The sequence below is a fragment of the Zootermopsis nevadensis genome, unplaced genomic scaffold (assembly GCF_977971745.1).
Source record: "Zootermopsis nevadensis isolate Lab colony 2312 unplaced genomic scaffold, Znev_1.0 Znev_ptg000015l, whole genome shotgun sequence".
NCBI classification, from domain to species: Eukaryota; Metazoa; Arthropoda; class Insecta; order Blattodea; family Termopsidae; genus Zootermopsis; species Zootermopsis nevadensis.
In genome coordinates, this window is record NW_028259147.1 from 6,517,460 (window position 1) to 6,536,726 (window position 19,267).

At 40.5% G+C, this 19,267-nt stretch overlaps 1 protein-coding gene across 14 annotated transcripts in view; it reads right to left on the minus strand.

Annotated features, from left to right (window-relative positions):
• Rbp6 (RNA-binding protein 6) overlaps positions 1 to 19,267 on the minus strand; it is a 686,229-nt gene that overhangs the window by 443,372 nt on the left and 223,590 nt on the right. For 2 of the 14 annotated variants that reach the window (XM_087349147.1, XM_087349144.1), the window contains exon 2: positions 13,695 to 13,762. The exons of the other annotated variants lie outside the window; for them this stretch is intronic. The gene's annotated coding sequence lies outside the window, so the exon portion shown is untranslated. The remainder of the gene's footprint in view (positions 1 to 13,694; positions 13,763 to 19,267) is intronic. 14 annotated transcript variants of the gene reach the window in all.

Below are 19,267 nucleotides of genomic sequence, written 5' to 3' on the forward strand. Positions count from 1 at the left end.
TTAGATCATAATGAGGTGTACAATTTACGCTGAGTACCAATTTTTAAATGACGATCCGTTTATAAGAAAAGATACTGGGAACGACCCATTCTTCAAGTGCCCGAGCACTGCGGGTCCCAACTTTTCGTTGGCTTGATCTATAGACATTCGGTAGGACTCCTTAGATGAGGGATCGGCCCGTCGCGAGGCCTCTACCTGTACACAGGACAGCACAACACAGAAGAACGCGAACAAACATCCATGGCTTGAGTGGGATTCGAACCCACGGTCCCAGCGACCGCGCGGCCACTGCGGACCCCATAAGAAAAGAACGTAAGATTTATTTTGTTTTAAGAACGTGGGGGCTACGGTTTATTTATTTGATTGAGTAAAACTGAAATTTAAGATGGCTGTCTGCTATGTAGCATGGTATAAATTCACCGAAGTTTCAGAGGTGCTCGCTGCCTCTATCATCAGAGCGATGATGAAATCAGTCAGCAATTCTGAAACGCCCACGGTATGTTTCGGCCACATCCCATCCTTCTTCACTGGAGAAAAAGTTGTGTTCATCATACCAGTTCATAAATTTATCCACCGTTAAGCCCAAAAATTATCGATACTAATTTTAATCTCAAACATATTTTAAACCACATACAAACGGGAGATAACACATCACACAATCGCATGGGTTCTACCTTCATTAAGCCGCGAGCAGAGGGCTGGCTCTGAAAGATTTAATTCCGTAGGCCTACTTCAAAATTATTCAGAGATTCTTTTCACAGAATGACTACTCTGAGTAGAAATCTGGGGTCTCTCCCAGCCTCCCACCCAAATGCTAGAACTATACCTTCCAATACGTCAAGATCACTTCATTTAAAGTTAATCCATTTCAAGTTCCATAACCAACCTGCTATTTGACCGTACATCACAAATGCAGTTTACAAAGCGTCGTTAAAAAAACAAAGTATCTTGGATCTGTAATATCCCTTGGTATAAAAATTACTTTTGTTTTTAACTACCATCGCATTAAGCCATTAAAAAGGGCGACACCCGTGTAATTACATGAGAACTGCCTGCTAGTCTCGCCTGAGTCTAGCTACAGACAAAACTCGGGACTGTGGTAAGTCCTTTTTGAAACGAAGCTGTCGGCAGCTTTCGAGATCAAGTAAATGACTCTTGGTAACACTGAACAAGACGAGCCTGCCATGAACCGTTTATACATGTACTTTATTCTTAATGAACCAACAGGGTAACAGGACATGTCGCAAAGCGGGACGAACACATGGGGCGCTGAAGACAAACGACAGCATAAAGGCTATAATGACGCACTTAAAGCACCACTAAACTAAACATTTTTAAAGTACCGCAAGGTTAATAAAAAATAGCTAATATTAGATAAAAACATAGCTAATTGTTTACTTTTAAGGTAAAATTCCCCTGTACCCAGGCACCGGGAAACTAAAACGCGGAAATAAACCTCCACACGAATAACAACTCGACAAAGGACGGGAGTGAGAAGCAACTGGCCAGTTTCACGCTTCGGCTAATTTGTCCCTGGGAAAAAAAAACCTAGGATCTCAATGATTTGAAGACTGGAGGGGCCCATAGCACATCTGGATGCGGTAAACAGAAGAAAAAATTGCCCCTGCCTGGAATCGAGTCCTATGCCTAAGCCTCACTGCCACATAGATTCCCATCATCATGTTCTTCTTCTTCTTCCAGCAGAGAGCCCAACCCGCTGGGACTCAAATTCAATATACTTTTATATTTTGTGTCATGGAATTATTAAGCTGAAGACTACGATATTATTACAGCACTTCCATTTGAATTCTTAGACCGCCTTCTTATCAGAACACCCCCCCCCCCCACAAAAAACAGGCATGTGATGTCATCAAGTCTGCGCGCGTGTGTCCATCTTCTCTCACATTCATCAACAAAACATTTGAAAGAATTGAAGGATTTTTAAAATAATTTGTGAAGACGTCTCTGTATTTAATATTTGCGGTTTTCACTGCGGTGAGTATGAAGATTTCTGTCTTGTGTGTTGTTGCGCTGTGTAGTCTGGTCGACGTTTACCAACGTTTCAGAAGTCTCTGTATTTGACCACGCTTCCGCACATTCAAACTCCCTACAACCAGTAATACCAACACAGAAGTCGTGCGAACTCCTGAGATGACAGAAACATTTATCTGATTTCATGTAACGTTCTGAGGCAAGTAACAAAAGCGCTTTAAAGCGCGAAACATTCACAGGGTCACTTCTATGGTCGTACGACATATATGACTTTCTGCGTATTCCGCGTGATGGAAGATACCTACTGAAACATTACATCTGCAAATAAAATGTCGCGATAAACATACCAATTACATTCAGCATGAAACTGCTCTGAAACACAAACATGACGACGCAGCTAAATTAAGCATTTATGTCGTTTCTTTCCGGTTTGGCCCTTTAATGCAAATTAACAGAAAATGTAAAAACCTTCAGCCTCAAATTTTGAAAAGATTGTTTCACACAGCAACCGAACACTCCTTATACAGAACATTAAAATCAGTTTGTAGCAGCTGACCTGACCACTCACAGCATTTACATTGCGTAACTTTGAAAACACGTAAATTGATCAGATATAACAACGCATTTCCATCGTAACGGTGATGCATTTAACAACTCAACTGTGCAGATCTCCCGGTATATGATCACTTTAAGAAGAATGCGGAAGACGGAAAAGGAGAAGAAAAACAGGCTAAAATAAGGACAAGAAACAGAAGTGGATACGGCCGAGACAAAGAGAAGATGAAGAAGACAGAGGACAATCAGATAATTAATTTGAAGTTTGTATTTTATTTCCATATTTCTACCTCTCATGAAACTGTGAGTCAAGAGACGTGTATTTATACTTCTTGTTACTTTGGCCTGAAAAAATTAACAAGACAATGAATTCCCGATCGGTAAGCAGGCGAATTCAACGAGCGTTACTCTTCTCAGACTGCAGCTGCAGTTACGTTATGAATCTTGTGTTGTGCCGTACAGGTTTTAAACGCAAAACATAATTCCAACTCTTCAATTACATTTAATGTAACCTTAATTCAGAACGTCGGAGTACACTGCTTCTAACAAGTAGAGTGGGTTGGATTAATTACACTGCTGTGGATGTTTGAACTTTAGGAGCAGCCCTGTGGCTTGGAGCCAAATCTCTTCTGGCTACTACCTATAACAATATACCACAGGCAAATTACTAGCCAATCCATGTCCTAGCACAACTGAATCCAACGATAACAAACGCAAAATACACACACCTCACATAAAACTGAATGAAGACCATAAAACAATCAACAACGTCCACATCACGCAGACGTTTCAAGTATTTTACAGTGGGTCTTTCTTTCGTCTTGTGTTAGATACAGCCTGTTTCCATCTTCGCGTCTCGCCCTGTTCGTTTCAAACTGTCACCGAGGATCCAAGTGTCTTAGTAGTTTGTCTGTATATGTTGCTCCTTCAGTGAATTCTTAAGCTTTATTTTTTTGTCAAACAGCTGAGTAGCCGAGTCATTTCACTTAAGAATTTCTAACTTATTTATTTTCAACGCCGAAAGATGTTAAAAGAAACATTAACTGCGGCACTGTAAGTGACCGAGCAATGAGTTATTATAGGCCCAAACCTCTGTAAAACTATTCATACAGCAAATAACCGATACATTTCTGTTCGCCTGCTGGAAGCTGTGTAAAATCATTGGAAAAGCGACGGGGAACAATTTTCCTATTTTCGTCGATAACATGGAAGAAATAAGTTTGTATGTACCGAATCGGGCACATTGACCATTACAGCAAAATATTTGTAATATGCAAAGTTTTTTCTTACACTCAAAATTTTATTTGTATTAAAAAGTATAACATTAATCTAAAAAATATGCAGTATGAAAGATGGAAATTATTTATGTCAGATTAAACTTGGAATAAATTATAGACAGGTTCACATTATGGCTTCAAACAAATAAAATGCAAGTCAACAAAGAAATATTTGTAATTCACAACATAATAATCACACTGTTTATTTTATTCAGTGTTCTGTCTGACGACAGGTCCATATGAACAGGATCCTTCCATCCTTTTCTCTTCTCGGACTGGGACCTGTTCATATACGTTCTTGGCAGATGATCCAGAAGTAGTTTGCCATTACCTTCTTCTGTGTGTGAATGGAGTATTTGTTGGGATGCCACGGAGGAAAACTCCGTGTTGCCTAGACCACGGCCTTGCCCAACACAAGTTATAAATTCGGGCACCGCCGGGAATCGAACCCGAGACCCCACTGTATGGTTGATAAATATAACAAAGACGTTAAGAAAAATACGAAAGTGAGAAAACGTTATTCTGACTCCAAACTCATTTCTCAAAAAAGTCACTTTTTCTTACATGAACAATATTACCGTCAACTTCGCATCATTGTTTTTCTTAAACTGTGAATGACGCACAATTTTTAAGTCCACGTCTGTAACAAGCAAGTCAGAATTAATAAAAAGTTAGTTTTCAATCACGTTACCAAGCCTTGTTGACTAATGTTGTCAAAATAAACAACGCTTTAATTGAATTTATCTTTCTCATGCATTGTTACGCTTTCCACAAATGTTTATGGCCAGCTACATAATCACTTCCTGTCTCCATTTTCATTAACAGCAAGTATAAAAGAGCCAATCACAACAAATATTGTAAATCACGAATTACGTGTTATATTGAAACCTGGCAAAAGCAAGGTCCAAACCCCGGTCAGCAGTAAGAACTCCGGAAGTTGGAATTACTATTATACGTACACAGAACTGATGAAAAGTGAACGACTACCAACTAGTAGTGCAAATGTTTTAATTGCAATTGTAATTTTGTCTCACAGAAAACACAAACATTACAGTTGTCTCAGTGCAGCCACTGGACATTCTAATACATTCAAGAAAGCGCGAAAAGGATATAAGAAAAGAAGAGAAAATTAAAAGTCAAGCAGGCGAAAGAAAACACAAATAAAAATAAGAAAGAAGGAACAGAGGAACTGCCAATAAAGAAACAAATAAGGAAAGGAGAAAATGCAGATAAATATGAAATAAGAAATGAAAGAAAGACAAATAAAGAGTAAGAATTAACACAAAGACATAGAGAAAAAATTTAGGATCGTACCTTAAAACAGATCAGAACCGCTCCTTTCACATTCCTTCCAATTCATCATAACAGTCATTCCGTCATTTGACGCTATACAACCAGTGCGTCATTAAGTAAAGTACAAATCACCCATTAATAACCACAATTACGCGGCTGGTAACCCGATTTCCTCAATTGTACAACAGAAGGGTAAGTGCAGTCCGAGTCCTCCGGGTGGAATTTGCCGTCGAATGCGTCTCGATGACTTATTTAGGAAGCTGCGTCCTCATTGCATCCCTACAGCGGTTGTATCACGTCCGAAGGTAAGTTCCTGCCGAAAGGGACGCGTTTGAAACAGAAATTTTCGGAACACTTTCTGCTCACTGATTCTCTGAAACTGAATGTATGTAAAAGTGATTGATTCATGAGGACCCAGTTGTTACATATTATGAATTGTCCGGGGAAAAGTCAAGGGCTACGTTACAGAAAGTTCAGGGAATTGAAAACTGGATAAAATAATGCAGCAGAATTGGTGTAACGTATTTGTACATCAGTAAATCAGAGTAGTGTTACATCTCAGGAGAGGGAATACAACTTAGAACTCGCATCGTAGCAAAGCTAGCAACGCTCTACTGACTACTACTATTGCCTAGTTCACTAGCTTTTCGTGGTTTTTCTCAATCCACCCAGGCAAGTATAAATTACGAGGGTCGCTCATTAAGTAATGCCCCACATTTTTTTCCTCAGAACATATTTATTCAAGATGGCTCAAATTTAGTGACAATATAAATCAATGTTTCCTTTACACATACTATTTTTCCACATAGTCCCCATCAACTTGTACGGTTTTACGCCAGCGTGGAACAAGTGCATGCATGCCTTGCCGGTACCAGCTCTTGTCCTGTGCACGTAGCCATGTCCTCACTGCTTGAATCACGCTCTCGTCATCTTCAAATCTTGTTCCGCGGATAGCATCTTTAAGTGGCCCAAAGAGATGGAAGTCGGAGGGTGCCAGATCTGGACTGTAGGGTGGATGGGGTAGCACCGTCCAACCCAATTTGGTGATTTCTTCCCGGATTCTCAGACTTGTGTGAGGGCGTGCATTGTCGTGCAGGAGCAAAATTTCTGCTGGATGCTTGTGAGGCCGAACTCGTCGAAAACGCTTCTTGAGGGTTTTCAGGGTCCTGATGTACGCGTCTGAATTGATGGTCGCACCTCTTGGCATCACATCCACAAGAATGACCCCATCACTGTCCCAAAAGACAGTCATCATGACTTTTCCGGCGGAGGGAGTTGTCTTGAATTTCTTCTTTCTCGGTGATTGAGGATGATGCCACTCCATTGACTGCCTTTTTGTCTCTGGCTCAAAGTGGTGTATCCAGGTTTCGTCACCTGTAATGATCCGGGACAGAAAGACCTCTCCCTCAGCATCAAAACGCTCCAACAATTCAGAAGAAATCGTTTTCCTTTGAATCCTGTGGTCTGCTGTGAGACTTCGTGGAACCCATCTTGCGCACACCTTCGAATATGCGAGAGCCTGGATAATTGCAATCACACTTCCATTGCTGACTGAAAGCTGTTGGGCCAATTGTCGAGTTGTGATGCGCCGATCCTCACGAATAATGGCATCCGCGCGGTTCAACATGTCTGGAGTGGTGGCTGTGGCAGGACGCCCAGAGCGCGGCAGATCACGGAGCTCGGTTTCTTCACTTCCTGAAGCTTTAACTCTCTTAGCCCAGCGACCAACGGTGCTCCTATCGACTGCACAGCTTCCATACACAGCACACAAACGTTTATGAATGTTCACCACCGTTTCTTTTTCAGCAACAAGGAATTCAATTACAGCTCGTTGCTTGTAACGAGAGTCGTTCACAGACGCCATTTTAACAGTTCACTACAGCTCCGCTATCGGTTGGAATCATTTGAAACTCCGTACACGAACGCGGGAAACATCAAATCTCAAGCATGTAAAAGTACACTTTTCTATCTTCATTATTGGCTGAGAAAAAAAATGTGGGGCATTACTTAATGAGCGACCCTCGTATATTAAAATAGGCCACAGGCCTTTGTCACAACCCATTTGCATAACTAATCAGCTTTCATAACTACGCATCTGACAAAGCTAAGTATAATAAACCAAAACAAAGAGATTGTTGGTCAACCTATTATATGGTTTAAACTAACAGTATCTCATTAATTTTAAAAGCTGTTTAATGCTTACTAAACTGGGATACTAGGACAGCTAACGGAACAAAAAGAATATTTCACGTTTATCAACATGGCCTTTATTGCTCATTGATCTTCAATGCCGTAAAGGTCAAAGTCGTGCGTCAGTAAGGTCGAAATCATTACCATCTGAGCGTAACAGACACAAAGGGGTTGGTCATGCCTCAACTGTCGTTTTATGAATAAAAACACAACATGGCGCTGATCAGGCAGGGAGTTGCTACATAGTTGCTCTGTATCGATGTGCGATGAAACAAAATTGAAGGCAATTAGATGGACGATCGGGGTAGGTGTATCTGCTTTGTTTAGTTAGGTACACCCTTCCGCCTGCAGACAAATTATTCTATGGCTGTGAAGATAAACTAGTTAATAGATTCACTCCTAAAGAGAAGGAGAGGAGAGAAATAACAATTTCCAAACATACAGAAGGAAGAAAGAAAATCTACTGGCGAACTGAGACGAGCCAGTTAAAGATTTCATCCTCAGGACCACATGCTCTCCGAGTTCTGACCGGAAATAAGTCCCTAACAACGTAACTTTATTCCACGAATTGAAAACGAGGAACTGCGTCATTTGTCATTCAAAATAATTTCCAGGATATGGCGGTGGCCAACGACCGTGAAGTCAGCCAGTAAACCCCACTGAATTAACTTCAACACGAGTAGTAGTAATCTTCCGCCCTGAGACGGCGGACAATTGGCCACGAAGTAGATCCTCTAACAGCGGAAAGATGATTATGTCAGACAAGGCTTGCAACGCGTAGTGGAGTGGATTCAGCATGTGCAAGGGGAATAAAAGAAAACTACAGAAAGATGGGCGATAAGTCACCTTCAAATCCTGCCAAGCTCATTCCCGTATTTCCTCCAACCAGGCTCAACTCCATCGCTTGTCTCTCGCATGAACACACTTTTGGTCCAAGTCTTTGTGTTACGAAAGTAACAATTCTGATACGAGTATCTTCCTATGAGCATCGCGCATTTTACGGCAATTCTATTACGAATACAGTTTTGAGAGTTTCTATAACATACATATAAAAGATTATCACATTGTGTCCAGAAATATCGAAAATTACGACAGGTTCTAATCCCGGAAAAACTGTTTAGACACTATTCGTATCATCTAAACGGCAAGCTGTAAGTGCCTGCTGCTTATGATGATGGAGGCAGCAAACATCTCTGAAACGTCGGTAGTCTTCTACAAGACTACACGGCGGAACAACCCGGAAGACAGTCAACTTCGTACTCGCAGCCGTGAGAAACTGAAATCTCAACGAAAACCCAGAAAATTTCAACTAAGTGATAAAGAGGAGACCTGCATTCGTACAAGAGAGAATTAGATAAAAGAGGTCCTAATTCGTACTGTTCGCCTAAGGTTGCTGGGGGAGCTTCATAGCCACGGAGAAGACGGCAGGACACGCAAAGACGCAACGTCAAATTCGAACAAACTAACACATCGTCCCTTGTTTTTGCTTTGAGGTCCACGATTTCACACTCTCCTGCTAATTCCACTTACTTCTGCTTCTGTGTTTAGTGTGGGAACCTTCAATGCCGGCTGCCGACATACTACTTCACCATGAACCGGAATATATCAGCTTGTAGAGTAACTTGACGACCGCACTTGATTCCAAACAAGAAATTGAGTTTTCGTTCGTCGCCACGTTCTGAATGTCTATGAGAGCCTTGTCTGTCAATAACCTCACCAGCTGATAAAGAGCAGCCAAACAATCAAAAGGACATGCGTATCGTCAGTATCCCGGCAGGTTCTTCGTGATTTTCCTCAACTATTACAGACATGTTTGGAACGCGTGTAAAATTATGCCACGATGGGTTCCTCCCAAACTCATGACGACTGCAGTCCGCCAAAAAGGACTTTCGTAATGTGATCTTATTTCCTAAGTGGCCATACCACTTGACACATCGTCGTTAAAACGATTAGAAACAAATTCAGTAAAACACTTTCTTCATATTAACTGCTTAAAGAAGAATTTCTTTTTAGTCTGAATCAATTATCTACTGAATAATACCAAAGGCTATTATTAAAGAATATTATATCATTTACTCTTTGATTATTTAACAGCGCCGTATCAACTACAGAGATTATATACCGTCGATTCCATGGGAAGGTGATAATTAACGATCAACAGATAACAACTGTATGAATGCTTCTGGCTTATTTCATCCACCTGGAGACTGAGGAAAACCACGATGAATGTTAGGGTGACCGGTATCTAGACCGATGTTCGAAGCAGATACCGCCGAATACAAGTTTAGTGACACAGAAAGTAAGCTGATAATCAAAATCAAAATATAGCAACTTCATTTTGACTGACAGGAAAGAATATGCATCACACATGCAGCGCTGAGACCCGTACCTTCAAAGCTGTTCAATTTCTTGCATGCCTTTGGGTATTTAACGTTGCACAATACGTCAAAGAAAACATTCTGCAAATATGTAGCAATTCCATCTACTTGCAAGAACAGTAGAAATCGATAATTCTGCCAGACGTCTTGTATGAACGAGGCAAACTGTCTCCCACCTTGCGAATCGAACACAAACTACGCATGTTAAGTCGTAGCCATCCTGAACTATGCCGTTAGGATAGGTAGAAAACCGCGCGTATTATGGGAGGAACCAGTGCGATTTTCATCTTATTCCCTGCGGTAAAATGAAGGCCGGATGATGATACCAGCAGCTTAGCGTGGGCTCCGGACGAAGGAGGCTAAGAGGGAAGGCACAATGAAGAATCCTCAGTGGATCCAGCCGGTTTAGGAAACGAGACCTTTCTAACGGAAACCAAAGTCCTTAGACCACGAGGTCCGAGGTAAGAAATGGACAGTTTAGAATATTACAAAACGTGGAACTCCGTCGTCTGAAAAGATCAGAGTATTCAAAGTGGATGCCCGCAGGCCACAATGGCCCGAGACCACTTATAACCAGACCAAATAATTAATTTGTAAACTTGTTACAGTCAGATCGTTTATTTCATTTTCTCTAAGGATTTAAAGAATAAATCGTGATTTACGCAACAGTGCCACACATGCTATTGACTTTAACGCTCCAACGTAAAATGTAAGTTTCCAAATAAAAAAAATCTGCCAGATACAAGCTGTTGTGCGCATTCCAATAACATTTGTATCTAGGAATATCCTGTTGTTATCAGTTATTTGTAAATCGGCATTTCTAAAGATAAAGATAGCCGGACAATATTTTTCAAAAATAATGCCAGGAAGGGTTCAGTGGCCCTTGGGACCAACGGGAAAAATGTTGTCCCTGGCAAAGGAGGAGGTTGGACGTCCTGAAAAGGTCGTGTAATATTACGTAGGGGAGTAAAATGTAACTGTGGAAACAAGAAATTAAAGCAGAATATTCACTCGAAAACCTTTTGGAGGACACAATTGTGATGGCCCTTTTAAAAATCAGTTACGAAGATGAGAGATGAACGAACAGAGTGAGATTCACGCCAATGTCGGGCGATGTTGTACATCCGAGTTTCACTGGCAAAGAAATACTTAGCCTGCCATTGTTTTACGGCGGTCTATATGAACCTGAATGAAATGGGAGTATATTTAACCTTTCGTGAGACGGTGCAGAGTAAAAGGCACTGTCAGAATGAAGCTGATGTGTAAAGGGCTGAAACATGTGTAAGATGAAATGAAAAGTTCTACAAAAGTAGAACACACCAAATACGTAGAATGAAAAAAAAAGACCAAGACGAGGGATAAAGCTGATCAAAAGAGACATCCATCCAGAAGGCTGCACAAAGACGATGGATAGATGGATGGAATGAAATAACATGGATGGGGAAGCAAATAGATCGATAAAAGACAGAGACAGACAAACAGGTCATCACGTGTAGGGTACGATGTGGGGAATAGGAAAATGCGTGCATGTTTCTTACAACGCAGAAACGCCGAAAGCAGAAAGTTAGTTTCTGTAATCCACTGTGTGCAACGAACTTTCCATCTATTCATCCCACCACCCGCCTGCCCACTTGTCTGTCAACTTCTGACGAAACGTCGTGTCACTGGACCTGGTTCGGTGTTCACCGAGGCTTCAAGTTCTCACGCGGCGAGAATGAAGATGACTCACCACCCTGATGATGGAGGCAGCAAGCACCTCTGAAACACCGGTAAACGTCCACCAGACTACACAGTGCAACAACCCAGAAGTCAGCCATCTTCACTGAGAGCTTCACTGACAAGCAGATGACGTAAATTGTGCCTACGTCATGCCGGAACCGACTCGTCTTGCGTGAAATCAAATTACTAAGTCGAAGCGTTTCACAACGTGATGCTCTGTTCTCGTTCGCACCGCACACTAACCCGACAAAAATATTTTAACTTTCAGGACATTACACTTAATCTTATTTGGATGTTAATCAATGTTCGGAATGAAGAAGAAGAAGACATATTTGTTGTCACAACAAATCAGTATTTAACAGTCTAGGCTATAGTTTAATTGCGTCATGTTTGTGTTTTATAATAAAAATATATAATATAATTCAGGTCTATACACAAACTTTTCTTACAGATGTTAAAATTTACAAATATACAACAATATTCCAAACTTATTTACATATAAATAAATAACTCATATGTTAATTAATTTATTCACAGAATAATCGAAAACAAAACATAAGATGCATAAAATAAGAAGATCAACAGAACACATACTATAATAATTTACAAAACAGATGAATAAATGAAAACTTGCATCGAAATATAAAGTAGTTTTAAAGGAAAAACCTGAAGATGATGCTATGCATCGAAACATGTAGTAACGAAGGCGCAGTATTGTAACATCGTAGTAACGATGAATAGCGCAAATTTTAAATTTTAACATCTGTAAGAAAAGTTTGTGTATAGACCTGAATTATATTATATAGTCTAGGCTAGTCTATGGATCGATCGAGCTGCTGTCAGTTTCTTGATTAGTTAGCCTGCTGGCTTCAACATTTTAATATTACAGCCTTCTATGATACTGCGCCTTGTAGTCTCCCAGAAGTTAATCGAAGTTTCAGAGGCACGTACAGTTTCCATCATCAGGGCGCCCTTATGACGGACGAAATACGCACTTCTGAAACGTCGGGCAACTTCTAGGAGACTACACGGTGCTGCCATCTTCCGATTAGCCACGGTGAGAAATCCAATCTCACAAAGCTCGGGGATTTGATTGGTTCGTTCTTCACTAACTTCACGATTCTGTACCGAGGTTACGTAGCGAAGGATGTGACGTCGCTTGACGATTCTGAGTGATGAATTGGGCGAGCGAGAAGAAACGGCCGTGTCCTATTCTAAGGAGACGTCACGTGATTTTACTGAACACAGTAACGAAATACACAAAACATCCCGCTAAGAAGACCAGAATGTCATGAAAACTTCGAATCGGGGGAACTCCAGGCTGATAGCTAGCCGCACTGGTGTTGAGCCGGTGTAAGGCACGGGGCGATGAGGACGGTTACCCAAATTTTCGCCCTTCGTCCTTTATCCATCAAGAAGAGACAAGTTCAGTACATCATCTACGATCAACCAAATTTATATATAAATATCCAGTTTAATTTTATTCTATATCCATTTATCGGTATAAAAGTCCCTCTTGTTTTATTTATAATCTTCTGGAAACAAGGGGAGCTTTGGGGAAAAAACAAGAATGATATTGTGCGAGAAGTCTGAACTAAACAAAATTAATTAATGACAGATAAGTCAGAATAAATTTAAGCGCTTAAGAAGCCTTTGATTCGAAATAGCTATGAGTACCGATACTATTGTCTACACACAAAACAACTGGAGCTTTGGGCTCAAGTAATCGTAAAAACTCGAAAAATTACAACAAAGTCATTCACGCCATACAACTCTAGATCAATCAAAAACGATAAACATCATCATAATCTATCAAATTACTTCGTAAACGAAATCGGTAATTTTCGAAATAGAGTTGAAGGAGCAGAAAAAGAAAATATTTTTAGGGCATAAGGTGATAATTCGATATCGAATACACCAAGCAGCACCTGCAAGGTCATTTGAATTGACAGAACGTATAAGTACGTCACGTAACGAGTGTGGATCTCTGTAATCAACACGCCAAGTACAAAAAGAGCAGTTGTTTTCACTTACTGGACGTATAAATCCCTCTGAGGGCACGACAGTGGTTATACGTACTGAACAAACCTATAAATATAACCTGTCAAGGAAAACTGGTGTGAAAAGCAGGCACTTATCTGTATTGAAAAAAGTATAAATGGAACGAAAAATCCTCTTTTAACACATGGGTAATTATTTACATTAGACGAATATACAAGCATCACATTCTAGGTGGATGCGTATGTCAATTTAATCCCAATTTCAATCAAAACAAAAGCCAATTTCTTACCTCGTCAAGAGACTTAGAAAAGTGTAAAAACTGGAACAGGCGGCAAATAACTCCCCTAAGGCACTCACCTGCAAAGAAAAAAAATGGCAGGTTACAAATATTTGCCATTTATGTGTTAGGCAGTTTTCATTTAATTAAAGGACTTTTTACACAGGTTTTCACTTTAAATTCTCAGGACCACGGATTTCGTTTCCCTTTTAACACCACGTTTACATTTTAGTGTGCAGCGGACGTTGTTCCAGCTGACAGACCAATCCGTCCTTGTATGCACAGGCACTGCTTTTATTTTTTTTAATCCGAACCTTAAAGTAATTCTCCTTTGTCTTTCTCACACAGAGCGTGACATTTTTCTAATGGCTCACTACGTTGTATAACGTTAGAAAGGTGTACTGGATCCGTTTCCTTACAGAAGACCAACGCAGTGATCCAAGAAAGCGAAAAAAAAACAACCTCACTCATTCCTCGAGGTACAGACCTAAGATTGAAACATTCTGACACAAAGCAGGTGTTTCATGTTCACACCAGAACTTCTTGTAATGTTATCTTCCACTTTCATCTAGAATTCTGAATACTTATCTTGTGCCCTACGTGCATTCTACATGTCCCGTCCATATCACCTGTATACGTTAAGTTCTCCAGACATAATCTCGAAGTTTCATTAGCGTCGCTGCGACAATTAAATTTATTTAATACAATTTGTAGACAATTATATAATTTGTTCTAGAACAATATGGCACATTCCTAGCTCCGAGCTATCATTACTTTCCGCCATCACATAGGAAACCAAATTTAGAACTTTAGAGGCGGTTATATAGTTTTACATTACTCAAATTAGTTTAAAAGTTTCAACTTTTTATAAATTATATTAACACGCGAGATAACAGATGAACAGTTGAAGACCACATGACGTTTCAACTTACAGCAGGAAAAAAAAAACAGCAACTTGAGTGACAAAATCAGTGCCATAGTAGAAGGCAAAATGAAATTTCCCTATCATATTAACAAAATATTTACATTTAAACTTACGAATCCGGTGTTGCCACAGGACACGGTAAATTAAAATTTTTCCCGATCACATTAACAAAATATTTACTTTTTAAACTTCGGACTGCACGATTTTTGGAACATTCCGCAGATTGAACTGTCAGAACATATCAAATGTCAATTAATTCACAACGTCAAATACAAATAAAGATGTAGGGTTAAAATATTGGCTTGTAAACACGTTATCTTCCTAGAAGCGTGGGATGTGTTAAAATTGTTTGATTCAGTCCAACACGGGACGGTAAAATTTTGTGCGGGTTCCAGCAAAGAACACGAATAGCAGTTTATTCGTATGCATCCATATGTCTCACGACGATTCCTTACACGTGTTACCGAAAACAATAAACAATAATTATAATCGCTGCAGTGTAGAAAATTGTCTGAAGAGCATTTGTCTCTCGAACCAAAATAAATATCGGTTTCAGTTATACTTGACTTGCCGAGAATTCGCGATAACCCCCCCCCCCCCCCCCCCCCATCTCAATCAGCGATGTATTTCTCTCAGAGCGTCGCAGAACTTAGTCTTTTGTAGAAGTGGGTCGCAAAAGTCATCACAGTTAGAATTCCTTCATTTACACGTCGCAACTGAAAGAATCGACTAAGCTACCACCTGAGAACAGAAATCATTTCTGGAACAGGTTTATCAAAATCAAATAAATACAACCGGCAAAGAACTGTCCTGTCACTACGTAAGGCAGCTCAGAGATAACTGACACGTTTTCTAAGAATGTCCCGTTTGTTTCTTAAGATTATGATGAACAACATTTTACCACCTCGACGCTCATTCAATAAGGACTGACAGTCACAACCAAAAGGTCGCTGTTGGCTTTAGGTCAAGAGTCGCCAACCTCGCAGACCCAGATACTGCACATTGTAATTTATGTTTCTATTTTAAACTGGCGGGTTTGAATTCATAGATCATCCACGGCAAATTTCGACAGCAGCACAAGATCTTCCAGGAAGGTTCTGGAACACAGATTATGGCCCAATGAAGGCAGACGCGTCCTTCCTCAGAAGCTATGTATTAAGGTTGCCACGAAATTCGGTATCCCTCATGTCTTTCCAGTTTTACTCTCCTTGATCTAACCCATTAATCCCACTGTTGGCCACACGTGCCATCCGCTCCACGCAGGCTGTATTGATGTGTTCCGTGCGATTATCAGAACAAACAGCCACTATTTCCTCAAACAACATTAACCAATTTATCTTTGTAGTGGAGAAGCGCTGTGTTTTATTTGCTGTAAAGATTGAATCTTTAAATAATATTAATCCCAATACTAAAATATACTAAAAGTAATAATAAAGCCTACTACAATCGTGCTAGGGAGATCTAAGGAGCTACTACATTCTTCTGTTTGCCGGACTGCTGGCTAATTTCCAGTATGCATCCGGCCATTTTAAAGGCAAAGGAAAATCACGGATTTTCCGCTGCAAGAAATGCTGAGATGGTTCCAAAGTTCCAATTTGTCTACGGATTTAAATTAATCAAAATTTACCCCCTTGCTGTGCAGACCATTAAATTACATAACTTCCTAAATTATATTCTCAACATTCTTGAGTAACGTCTTAAAAGTCTGTCTCATGTAGTCGCTACTTATAACCCTAATGTCTTATCTTTTATTCTGCCTTTATCAGAACGAAGGGCAGGCACTGTCTGGGAACGTTCTAACAATATGATGCTTCCCCCCTTAAATAAACTTTCTTTCGTCTCTTCCCCATAACTCTCCTCTGTCCTTCTACTATTTTATATCCTTCCTAGCTTTCTCCCATCAACCTGAAAACATTAAATGAAGGGTACAAATTGCGTAGCTCACCAACATGCAATTATCTCGACATACTGATTACGTAATGATTTTCAGAACCGATTCGTTGTCATACCTTTCTCAAAACGGGATGATAAAGCGAACGTCACGAAATGAGAAGGGCAGACTGGGTACAAATTTATTTCTGACGCATACAAGGAGTATCTACTCAAACCTGAAGCCTTAATTTTAATATGACAAAATTATATTGAAATGGGTCACTTCAGCTGCCAGCAACGATGCAGTTTATTAGAGCCCCAGTGGAAGGCGAACGTCTGCATGAATCAGCATTCACTCCGGTAGAAGAGGGAAGATGGAGAACAGGGAGAAAAGTTATGTAGGCGAGATTAATTGGGAGGGGGGAAACAGGGAGAGCTGGGTGCACTTCACACCCCAAATGAAATTGCAGGTTTTAACGCTTTCCACGCTACGTACGAGATATCTCGGTGAAACAATGGGACTTCTAGTCTACTTGGTGTCTGAAATGATCAGTGGAAGAAACCTATCCAGTCATCTGTAAGCAGATAAAGCCTAACTACATGTAGCTTTTAAACAATAGAAATTATACGTTACCATGGATACGTATTAACAAATGGAAGTTTGTCTGAACAAAAATCATAATGAAAAGAGTTGTGTGATACCGGTCTTCGCGTGGAATAAGGCTGGCACACATTTGACCGCCCAAACAAAGGAATCGTTTGTTTGAAATCCTACAAAAGCACCGCTTTACTATGACGAAGCACACAGACTACAAAGTGCCAAAAAAAAACCCACAAGTCCACACATTAAAAATGCTTTTCAAAATATGTTATACAAGATTTTCGGCGAATTTCATTTCAGCCCATTACGGGTACAAAATAAACCCTATATTACATGAAACAAAAATCAGATTTCATCAACTTTCAAAAACAATTTACCTAATAAAATATTGGCCATATGGCAGAAATTAGGCTTACATGTCCAATTATGGTCTGCAGCTTCTTTCCAAAAAGTTTTGGATGTATAGTTTACTTACCGAAATACCACATAAAAATAAGTTATATTATATACTGTCTGTATATGCGGTGACATTATATTCGTACCTAAAATAATTTGAGACATTAAGTGGTGAAATGACCATATGTATATGCGATTAATATACCTATAGCTCTGCTATACTGTGAAGCAGACCATGAACCTGAGAACAGGAAGAGATCATAGGAGGGCTAAACTCCGGAAATGCCCTTTGACACAAAGTTCGAAAACCGACGTCAGACGTTGCGCGTCGATAGAGACATTTAGCATAGGCACACTTCCTTATGATAGTACACGAAGTTTCAAAACGACGCCGAATGTCGTGAAACCAATCATGCCAAACCTACTGAAAGACGCTATATTTTGCATAGCCTAGCATCGGTACGCCATAGAACACGAAGCTTAAGAGGCGACCACACCAGAAATGACCACTTTGTGGCATAAATTAACCTCTAAATGTCATCTTAAACGACGCTGGAAAAGTGGCAATCGCCAAAGAACGCTATATTATTGCAGGTGAGCCTCGGGATGCCAGTTCTTATGTTGGAAAATCAACACCGAACTTCGCGCAGGGAAACATCATGACTACGACGATGAAATGTAAATGAACGATTCTGGTAGGCCTAGGCCGATAATCACGACGCATATTGAAAAGATAAAAGTAGGAAACCACAGAACTGTAAAATAACACAAAGCGTAGCGACTACAACTCAGTGGAGGGTCGTAACATAGTCCATGGTTCACATCTAAGATAACGTAACAAAACATCAGTTACATGTATATGCATACGCTGGTTTGTGGAGATCTGACACAAAAGACTGTTTACTCACCCACGGCCTTCTAAGTGCATACACTTCTATACAACGCAGCAAACACATGTTGAAGTGTTGAAGCTTCAGATATTTGAAGATTTCCGTCTTCTGGGTTGTTGCGCTGTGTAGTCTGGTCGATGTTAACCAACGTTTCAGAGGTCATACTGCCTCCGTCATCAGAGTATGAAGATTTCTGTCTTCTGGGTTGTTGCGCTGTGTAGTCTGGTAGATGTTAACCAACGTTTCAGAGGTCATACTGCCTCCGTCATCAGAGTATGAAGATTTCTGTCTTCTGGGTTGTTGCGCTGTGTAGTCTGGTCGATGTTAACCAACGTTTCAGAGGTCATACTGCCTCCGTCATCAGAGTATGAAGATTTCTGTCTTCTGGGTTGTTGCGCTGTGTAGTCTGGTAGATGTTAACCAACGTTTCAGAGGTCATACTGCCTCCGTCATCAGAGTATGAAGATTTCTGTCTTCTGGGTTGTTGCGCTGTGTAGTCTGGTAGATGTTAACCAACGTTTCAGAGGTCATACTGCCTCCGTCATCAGGGCGGTGAGTATGAAGATTTCTGTCTTCTGGGTTGTTGCGCTGTGTAGTCTGGTAGATGTTAACCAACGTTTCAGAGGTCATACTGCCTCCGTCATCAGAGTATGAAGATTTCTGTCTTCTGGGTTGTTGCGCTGTGTAGTCTGGTAGATGTTTACCAACGTTTCAGAGGTCATACTGCCTCCGTCATCAGGGCGGTGAGTATGAAGATTTCTGTCTTCTGGGTTGTTGCGCTGTGTAGTCTGGTAGATGTTTGCCAACGTTTCAGAGGTCATACTGCCTCCGTCATCAGAGTATGAAGATTTCTGTCTTATGGGTTGTTGCGCTGTGTAGTCTGGTAGATGTTTACCAACGT